This window comes from Salmo salar, chromosome ssa02 (assembly GCF_905237065.1).
Source record: "Salmo salar chromosome ssa02, Ssal_v3.1, whole genome shotgun sequence".
NCBI lineage: Eukaryota > Metazoa > Chordata > Actinopteri > Salmoniformes > Salmonidae > Salmo > Salmo salar.
Genome location: NC_059443.1, coordinates 74,599,695 through 74,610,225, shown reverse-complemented (window position 1 = coordinate 74,610,225; position 10,531 = coordinate 74,599,695). Strand labels below are relative to the sequence as shown.

Genomic DNA, 10,531 nt, shown 5'->3' with positions numbered 1-10,531 from the left:
TTTTATTTCCATGCCGTCATCACGTAGCATTTTCCACTGTAACAGATACCTTAGCAGGTAACATCTAAACAGGGTAATTATCTAGTGTAAAGAAGAGTGGATACATCTTCTCTGTAAATCTGTGGTATTACGTGTTGAGGATTTTGTTGTTGGCAGCATTAACAAAGGACACCTCTCCTCTGTCCCAGTCCAGCATCACAATCATCCTCTTCAGATTCCTCCTTGTTACAAATAATATTACCATTCAGACAATGTATAGCTCAAAATTGGGTTTGTATGTACGTAGGTTGTCTTTTATTTTTACAGGCTCTCTGGAAACTTTGGTGGCAAGGGCATCAACTCCTCCACAAACTCACAGTCCAACACTTCCCAGCAGTGGTGTCCTGAGTCAAACATTCCAGAGCCAAGGACCGCCCCATATTTATAAATACTCTCTGGGTTGTTGGGAAGATTCCGGCTCGGACCACTTCTGGTCAGATCCTCAGACAGGATGAGATCTGGGTGTAAAGTGTTTGGATCCAGAACCACAGGATCTCCAGAGAGACATAGAGGTTAGTCAATATGCAGGAAACACTGCCAATTTAAAAACATAGATTTTGAATTTGAATTCATAAAAAAAATGGTTTTGGAATATTTCCATTTGTCATAATTGTTTATAATATTATTAAGGATTATTAAGGTTTAAGACATGTTATGTGATTATATAAAATCAGCAAAAAAAAGAAACATCCTCTCACTGTCAACTGCGTTTATTTTCATCAAACTTAACATGTGTAAATATTTAAGTGAACATAACAAGATTCAAACACTGAGACATAAACTGAACAAGTTCCACAGACTTGTGACTAACAGAAATTGAATATTGTGTCCCTGAACAAAGGGGGGGGTCAAAATCAAAAGTAACAGTCAGTATCTGGTGTGGCCACCAGCTGCATTAAGTACTGCAGTACATCTCCTCATGGACTGCACCAGATTTGCCAGTTCTTGCTGTGAGATGTTACCCCACTCTTCCACCAAGGCACCTGCAAGTTCTCGGACATTTCTGGGGGGAATGGCCCTAGCCCTCACCCTCCGATCCAACAGGTCCCAAACGTGCTCAATGGGATTGAGATCCGGGCTCTTCGCAGGCCATGGCAAACACTGACATTCCTGTCTTGCAGGAAATCACGCACAGAACGAGCAGTATGGCTGGTGGCATTGTCATGCTGGAGGGTCATGTCAGGATGAGCCTCCACGAAGGTTACCACATGAGGGAGGAGGATGTCTTCTCTGTAACGCACAGCATTGAGATTGCCTGCAATGACAACAAGCTCAGCCAGATGATGCTGTGACACACCGCCCCAGACCACGATGGACCCTCCACCTCCAAATCGATCCCGCTCCAGAGTACAGGCCTCGGTGTAACGCTCATTCCTTCGACGATAAACGTGAATCCGACCATCACCCCTGGTGAGACAAAACCTCGATTCATCAGTGAAGATCACTTTTTGCCAGTCCTGTCTGGTCCAGCGACGGTGGGTTTGTGCCAATAGGCAACATTGTTGCCGTTGATATCTGGTGAGGACCTGCCCTACAACAGGCCTACAAGCCCTCAGTCCAGCCTTTCTCAGCCTATTGCGGACGGTCTGAGCACTGATGGAGGGATTGTGCGTTCCTGGTGTAACTCGGGCAGTTGTTGTTGCCATCCTGTACCTGTCCCGCAGGTGTGATGTTCGGATGTACCGATCCTGTGCAGGTGTTGTTACACGTGGTCTGCTACTGCGAGGACGATCAGCTGTCCATCCTGTCTCCCTGTAGCGCTGTCTTAGGTGTCTCACAGTACGGACATTGCAATTTATTGTCCTGGCCACATCTGCAGTCCTCATGCCTCTTTGCAGCATGCCTAAGACACGTTCACACCGGTGAGCAGGGACCCTGGGCATCTTTCCTTTGGTGTTTTTAAGAGTCAGTAGAAAGGCCTCTTTAGTGTCCTAAGTTTTCATAACTGTCCTTAATTGCCTACCGTTAGTAAGCTGTTAGTGTCTTAACGACCATTCCACAGGTCCATGTTCATTAATTGTTTATGATTCATTGAACAAGCATGGGAAACAGTGTTTAAACCCTGTACAATGATGATCTATGAAGATATTTGCATTTTTACAAATTATCTTTGAAAGACAGAGTCCTGAAAAAGGGATGTATCTTTTTTGCTGAGTTTAAATGTTTTCCTGATTGAAAAGCAGTGAAGATATTTGAAATACGACATTCAGTGTACTTCTAGAGGTGACTGGAATGGAAATGGAATTGAGTCCAATCCTGCTGACCAGAGGGTTTTGTTTCTGCTGTAGGTATCACCATGATCTGTGTTGAAATCACATCATAAACAGAGCTGTAGTCATGTGTTGTAGTAGCATGTTATACAGGAGCTGTAGTCATGTGTTGTAACTACATGTTAGACAGATATGGCTTATTAACCTATACCTTCTGAATAATGATGATCCAAGCTTCTTTGAAAATATATATAAGAATTTATCAACCCTACAAGCAACACTATTATTATGGTGGGAGATTTTAATACGGTCTTAAATACCTCTATGGACCGGAAAGGAAATCACACTACAAACTATCACCCACAGGCACTTATGGAAATCATGAATATCATGGATATATTGGAATTAGTGGATATATGGAGACTTAAATACCCTGACCTAGTGAGATATACATGGCGGAGGCTTAATCAAGCTAGACGTCTTGATTACTTTCTTATGCCATTCTCTCTGGCACCAAAAGTTGAAAAGTGTAAAGGCACACTTTTAAGTGTGCCTTTAGAGGCCATGCAATTCAGTACTCATCTATAAAACAAAAGCAATTTAGATCAAAAGAGTCCATATTAACAAAAGAAATTGAAGGACTAACAGTACAGTTAGATAGCAATAAAAACGGTACCATAGAGGCACAGAATAAGTTACAGGAAAAACAAAAATAAATGGAGGAACTTATTCAAGAAAGATCCAGTGTAATATATAAAAATAAAGCGAACTGGATGGAATATGGGGAAAAATGCACCAAATTCTTTTTCAATCTTCAATATAGAAATGCTACCAAAAATATGGATTAAAACTTGTTAGAAATGATGGAGTCACACATGATTCACCAAATTATATTTTGAAATGGGAAGTAAAGTACTTTAAGAATATGTTTTCGTTTCAGGCTCCTCCATCTCCACTAACTGGAACTAATTGTATGTTTTTTCCCTAATAATAATGTAAAATTAACATCTGTAGAGAAAGACTCATGTGAAGGCCAAATTACAGAGGAGGAACTGCTTGATGCAATTGGGCCTTTAAGGATGGGAAAACTCCAGGGCTGGATGGCATACCAGTGGAATATTTCAATTTTGGGGAATCTCTTATAAAATGGGTTAAAGTTATGTATAGTAACCCTAGGTGTAAAATAGTAAATAATGGCTACATCTCAGAAAGTTTTAAACTATCTAGAGGAGTAAAACAAGATTTCCACTATCGGCATATTTATGTATTATTGCCATTGAAATGTTAGCTGGTAAGATTAGATCAAACAATAATATTAAGGGATTAGAAATCCGTGGCTTTAAAACAAAGGTGTCATTGTACGCCAATGATTCATGTTTTCTTTTAAAACCACAATTAGAGTCTCTCCACGGCCTCATAGAGGATCTAGATACTTTTTCTATCCTCTCTGGATTAAAACCAAATTATGATATTACGTATTGGATCACTAAAAAAAGCAAATTTTACATTACCATGTAGTTTACCAATTAAATGGTCTGACGGAGATGTGGACATACTCGGTATACAAATCCCAAAAGAAAGAAAGGATCTCACTCCAATCATTTTTTTTTTTTTAGAAAGTTAGCAAAAATAGATAAGATCTTGCTACCCTGGAAAGGAAAATACCTGTCTATTTGTGGAAAAATCACCCTGATAAACTCTTTAATCATATCACAGTTTACCTATTTGCTTATGGTTTTGCCTACACCTAGTGACCTGCTTTTTAAATTATATGAACAAAAAATATTCCATTTTATTTGGAACGGCAAGCCAGATAAAATTAAAAGGGCCTATTTATATAACGAATATGAATTCGGAGGGCAGAAATGATTAAATATTAAAGCATTAGACCCCTCACTAAAGGCATCAGTCATACCAAAGTTATACTTAAATCCAAACTGGTTTTCTAGTAAATTGGTACGAATGTCTCATCCTATGTTCAAGAAGGGCCTTTTTCCCTTTATTCAGATTACACCTGCCCACTTTCGGTTGTTTGAAAAGGAAATAATCTCCAAAATATCTTTATTTTTTAAACAAGCCTTAGAAAGTTGGTTGCAATTTCAGTTTAATCCACCTGAAAAGACAGAACAAATAATACAACAAATATTGTGGTTAAATTCAAATATAGTAATTGATTAAAAAAACTGTCTTTTTTGAAGAAATGTTTAAAAAATGTATAATTTTAGTGAATGATATTATAAATAGGACTGGTGGAGTGATGTCACACATGCAGCTACACAGACATATGGAAATGTCTGCTCTACCCAAAATTACAACCAATTAACCTGTTATGGCTAGGAGGCAGTATTTTCACGGCCGGATAAAAAACATACCCGATTTAATCTGATTATTACTCCTGCCCAGAAACTAGAATATGCATATAATTATTAGCTTTGGATAGAAAACACTCCAAAGTTTCTAAAACTGATTGAATGGTGTCTGTGAGTATAACAGAACTCATTTGGCAGGCCAAAACCTGAGAAGATTCCATGCAGGAAGTGCCCTGTCTGACAATTTCTTGGCCTTCTTGATTATCTCTATCCATTACAGGGGATCTCTGCTGTTACGTGACACTTCCTACGGCTCCCATGGGCTCTCAGAAGGCGGCAAAAAGCTGAATCGTGGCTTTGCAGGCTCTGGCTGAAAAAAAGTAGCGCGTTTGGATAGTGGCTGGTCACAGTACTGTCGACCCCATGCTTTATTTTCTTTCGTCTGTTTACCTAAACGCAGATTCCCGGTCGGAATATTATCGCTTTCTTGCGAGAAAAATGGCATAAAAATTGATTTTAAACAGCGGTTGACATGCTTCGAAGTACGGTAATGGAATATTTAGAAATCTTTTGTCACGAAATGCGCCATGCTCGTGACCCTTATTTACACTTCGGATAGTGTCTTGAACGCACGAACAAAACGCCGCTATTTGGATATAACTATGGATTATTTGGGACCAAACCAACATTTGTTATTGAAGTAGAAGTCCTGGGAGTGCATTCTGACGAAGAACAGCAAAGGTAATAACATTTTTCAAATAGTAAATCTGACTTAGGTGAGTGCTAAACTTGCTGGGTGTCTAAATAGCTAGCCCTGTGATGCCGGGCTATCTACTGAGAATATTGCAAAATGTGCTTTCACCGAAAAGCTATTTTAAAATCGGACATATCGAGTGCATAGAGGAGTTCTGTATCTATAATTCTTAAAATAATTGTTATGCTTTTTGTGAACGTTTATCGTTTGTGACATTATATGCCTGCTTGAAAAATGGGTGTGTGATTATTTCTGGCTGGGTACTCTGCTGACATAATCTAATGTTTTGCTTTCGTTGTGGACAGTGTGGTTAGATTAACGAGAGTCTTGTCTTTAAAATGGTGTAAAATAGTCATATGTTTGAAAAATTGAAGTTTTTGCATTTTTGAGGTATTTGAATATCGCGCCACGGGATTACACTGGCTGTTGAAAGCGTCCCACCTAGCCCATAGAGGTTAAGCCAGTACATGTCCAGGCCCGTCTGAAGTTTGCTAGAGAGCATTTTGATGATCCAGAAGAGGATTGGGAGAATGTCATATGGTCAGATGAAACCAAAATATAACTTTTTGGTAAAAACTCAACTCGTCGTGTTTGGAGGACAAAGAATGCTGAGTTGCATCCAAAGAACACCATATCTACTGTGAAGCATGGGGGTGGAAACATCATGCTTTGGGGCTGTTTTTCTGCAAAGGGACCAGGACGACTGATTCGTGTAAAGGAAAGAATGAATGGGGCCATGTATCGTCAGATTTTGAGTGAAAACCTCCTTCCATCAGCAAGGGCATTGAAGATGAAACGTGGCTGGGTCTTTCAGCATGACAATGATCCCAAACACACCGCCCGGGCAACGAAGGAGTGGCTTCGTAAGAAGCATTTCAAGGTCCTGGAGTGGCCTAGCCAGTCTCCAGATCTCAACCCCATAGAAAATCTTTGGAGGGAGTTGAAAGTCCGTGTTGCCCAGCGACAGCCCCAAAACATCACTGCTCTAGAGGAGATCTGCATGGAGGAATGAGCCAAAATACCAGCAACAGTGTGTGAAAACCTTGTGAAGACTTACAGAAAACGTTTGACCTGTGTCATTGCCAACAAAGGGTATATAACAAACTATTGAGATAAACTTTTGTTATTGACCAAATACTTATTTTCCACCATAATTTGCAAATAAATTCATTCAAATTCCTCCAATGTGATTTTCTGGAATTTTTTTTCTCATTTTGTCTGTCATAGTTGAAGTGTACCTATGATGAAAATTACAGGCTTCTCTCATCTTTTTAAGTGGAAGAACTTGCACAATTGGTGGCTGACTAAATACTTTTTTGCCCCACTGTATGCATGCGTGTATGGATATATATATTTACCCCCCAAAAATATGGGGGATTGGAAATGATGCAGACAATTACATTGATGGAAGCAATATTTTTTCCGCAATATTAAGCTGATCCACCCCTAGGATAAAAATTTTAAAAAAGACTGTGAGCTCTCCTTCTCTGTGGCTGACATGAGTAAAACCTTTAAACGTGTTAACCCTCACAATGCTGTCAGCTCAGACGGCATCTCTAGCCACATCCTCAGAGCATGCGCAGACCAGCTGACTGGTGTGTTTATGGGCATAATCAATCCCCATCCCAGTCTGCTGTTCCCACATGTTTCAAGATGGTCACCATTGTTCCTGTTCCCAAGAAAGCTAAGGTAACTGAACTAAATCGCTATCGCCCCGTAGCACTCACTTCTGTCATCCCCTCTTCAACCTCAGGAGGCTGAGGAAATATCGCTTGTGACCTAAAACCCTCACAATCTTTCACAGATGCACACCGCCTGCTTTCACCGCCTGCTATGGCAACTGCACCGCCCTCAACCGCAAGGCTCTCCAGAGAGTAGTGCGGTCTGCACAAAGCATCATCGGGGGGCAACTACCTGCCCTCCAGGACACCTACAGCACCCGATGTCACAGGAAGGCCAAAAATATCATCAAGGACAACAACCACCCGAGCCACTACCTGTTCACCCCGCTATCATCCAGAAGGCGAGGTCAGTACAGGTTCATCAAAACTGGGACCGAGAGACTGAAAAACAGCTTCTATCTCAAGGCCATCAAACTGTTAAAGAGCCATCACTAACACAGAGAGGCTGCTGCCAACATAAAGTCTCAAATCATTGGCCACTTGAATATGTTCTCTCATGTCACCCCGCTCCTCCGCACACTCCACTGGCTTCCAGTTGAAGCTCGCATCTGCTACAAGACCATGGTGCTTGCCTACGGAGCTGTGAGTGGAACGGCACCTCCGTAACTTCAGGCTCTGATCAGTCCCTACACCCAAAGAAGGGCACTGCGTTCATCCACCTCTGGCCTGCTCGCCTCCCTACCTCTGCGGAAGCACAGTTCCCGCTCAGCCCAGTCAAAACTGTTCGCTGCTCTGGCACCCCTATGGTGGAACAAGCTCCCTCACGACGCCAGGACAGCGGAGTCAATCACCACCTTCCGGAGACACCTGAAACCCCACCTCTTTAAGGAATACCTGGGATAGGATTAAGTAATCCTTCTAACCCCCCCCACCCTCCCCCCAAAAAGATATAGATGTACTATTGTAAAGTGGTTGTTCCACTGAATATCATAAGGTGAATGCACCAATTTGTAAGTCGCTCTGGATAAGAGCGTCTGCTAAATGACATAAATGTAATGTAAATGTAATACAGGAGCTGTAGTCATGTGTTGTAGTAGCATGTTATACAGGAGCTGTAGTCATGTGTTGTAGTAGCATGTTATACAGGAGCTGTAGACATGTGTTGTAACTACATGTTATACAGGAGCTGTAGTCATGTGTTGTAACTACATGTTATACAGGAGCTGTAGTCACGTGTTGTAACTACAAGTTATACAGGAGCTGTAGTCATGTGTTGTAACTACATGTTATACAGGAGCTGTAGTCATGTGTTGTAGTAGCATGTTATATAGGAGCTGTAGACATGTGTTGTAACTACATGTTATACAGGAGCTGTAGTCATGTGTTGTAGTAGCATGTTATACAGGAGCTGTAGACATGTGTTGTAGTAGCATGTTATACAGGAGCTGTAGACATGTGTTGTAACTACATGTTATACAGGAGCTGTAGTCATGTGTTGTAACTACATGTTATACAGGAGCTGTAGTCATGTGTTGTAGTAGCATGTTATATAGGAGCTGTAGACATGTGTTGTAACTACATGTTATACAGGAGCTGTAGTCATGTGTTGTAGTAGCATGTTATACAGGAGCTGTAGACATGTGTTGTAGTAGCATGTTATACAGGAGCTGTAGACATGTGTTGTAACTACATGTTATACAGGAGCTGTAGTCATGTGTTGTAACTACATGTTAGACAGATATGGCTTATTAACCTATACCTTCTGAATAATGATGATCCAAGCTTCTTTGAAAATATATATAAGAATTTATCAACCCTACAAGCAACACTATTATTATGGTGGGAGATTTTAATACGGTCTTAAATACCTCTATGGACCGGAAAGGAAATCACACTACAAACTATCACCCACAGGCACTTATGGAAATCATGAATATCATGGATATATTGGAATTAGTGGATATATGGAGACTTAAATACCCTGACCTAGTGAGATATACATGGCGGAGGCTTAATCAAGCTAGACGTCTTGATTACTTTCTTATGCCATTCTCTCTGGCACCAAAAGTTAAAAAAGTGTAAAGGCACACTTTTAAGTGTGCCTTTAGAGGCCATGCAATTCAGTACTCATCTATAAAACAAAAGCAATTTAGATCAAAAGAGTCCATATTAACAAAAGAAATTGAAGGACTAACAGTACAGTTAGATAGCAATAAAAACGGTACCATAGAGGCACAGAATAAGTTACAGGAAAAACAAAAATAAATGGAGGAACTTATTCAAGAAAGATCCAGTGTAATATATAAAAATAAAGCGAACTGGATGGAATATGGGGAAAAATGCACCAAATTCTTTTTCAATCTTCAATATAGAAATGCTACCAAAAATATGGATTAAAACTTGTTAGAAATGATGGAGTCACACATGATTCACCAAATTATATTTTGAAATGGGAAGTAAAGTACTTTAAGAATATGTTTTCGTTTCAGGCTCCTCCATCTCCACTAACTGGAACTAATTGTATGTTTTTTTCGCTAATAATAATGTAAAATTAACATCTGTAGAGAAAGACTCATGTGAAGGCCAAATTACAGAGGAGGAACTGCTTGATGCAATTGGGCCTTTAAGGATGGGAAAACTCCAGGGCTGGATGGCATACCAGTGGAATATTTCAATTTTGGGGAATCTCTTATAAAATGGGTTAAAGTTATGTATAGTAACCCTAGGTGTAAAATAGTAAATAATGGCTACATCTCAGAAAGTTTTAAACTATCTAGAGGAGTAAAACAAGATTTCCACTATCGGCATATTTATGTATTATTGCCATTGAAATGTTAGCTGGTAAGATTAGATCAAACAATAATATTAAGGGATTAGAAATCCGTGGCTTTAAAACAAAGGTGTCATTGTACGCCAATGATTCATGTTTTCTTTTAAAACCACAATTAGAGTCTCTCCACGGCCTCATAGAGGATCTAGATACTTTTTCTATCCTCTCTGGATTAAAACCAAATTATGATATTACGTATTGGATCACTAAAAAAGCAAATTTTACATTACCATGTAGTTTACCAATTAAATGGTCTGACGGAGATGTGGACATACTCGGTATACAAATCCCAAAAGAAAGAAAGGATCTCACTCCAATCATTTTTTTTTTTAGAAAGTTAGCAAAAATAGATAAGATCTTGCTACCCTGGAAAGGAAAATACCTGTCTATTTGTGGAAAAATCACCCTGATAAACTCTTTAATCATATCACAGTTTACCTATTTGCTTATGGTTTTGCCTACACCTAGTGACCTGCTTTTTAAATTATATGAACAAAAATATTCCATTTTATTTGGAACGGCAAGCCAGATAAAATTAAAAGGGCCTATTTATATAACGAATATGAATTCGGAGGGCAGAAATGATTAAATATTAAAGCATTAGACCCCTCACTAAAGGCATCAGTCATACCAAAGTTATACTTAAATCCAAACTGGTTTTCTAGTAAATTGGTACGAATGTCTCATCCTATGTTCAAGAAGGGCCTTTTTCCCTTTATTCAGATTACACCTGCCCACTTTCGGTTGTTTGAAAAGGAAATAATCTC

The 10,531-nt window shown here is 39.7% G+C and overlaps 1 protein-coding gene across 3 annotated transcripts in view; it reads left to right on the top strand.

Annotated features, from left to right (window-relative positions):
- The first annotated feature begins 445 nt into the window (after positions 1–445).
- The window catches only part of LOC106592756 (nucleoredoxin-like protein 1), a 32,222-nt gene continuing 22,136 nt past the window's right edge, over positions 446–10,531 (top strand). For all 3 annotated transcript variants that reach the window (XM_014184111.2, XM_014184103.2, XM_014184082.2), the window contains exon 1: positions 446–551. The gene's annotated coding sequence lies outside the window, so the exon portion shown is untranslated. The remainder of the gene's footprint in view (positions 552–10,531) is intronic.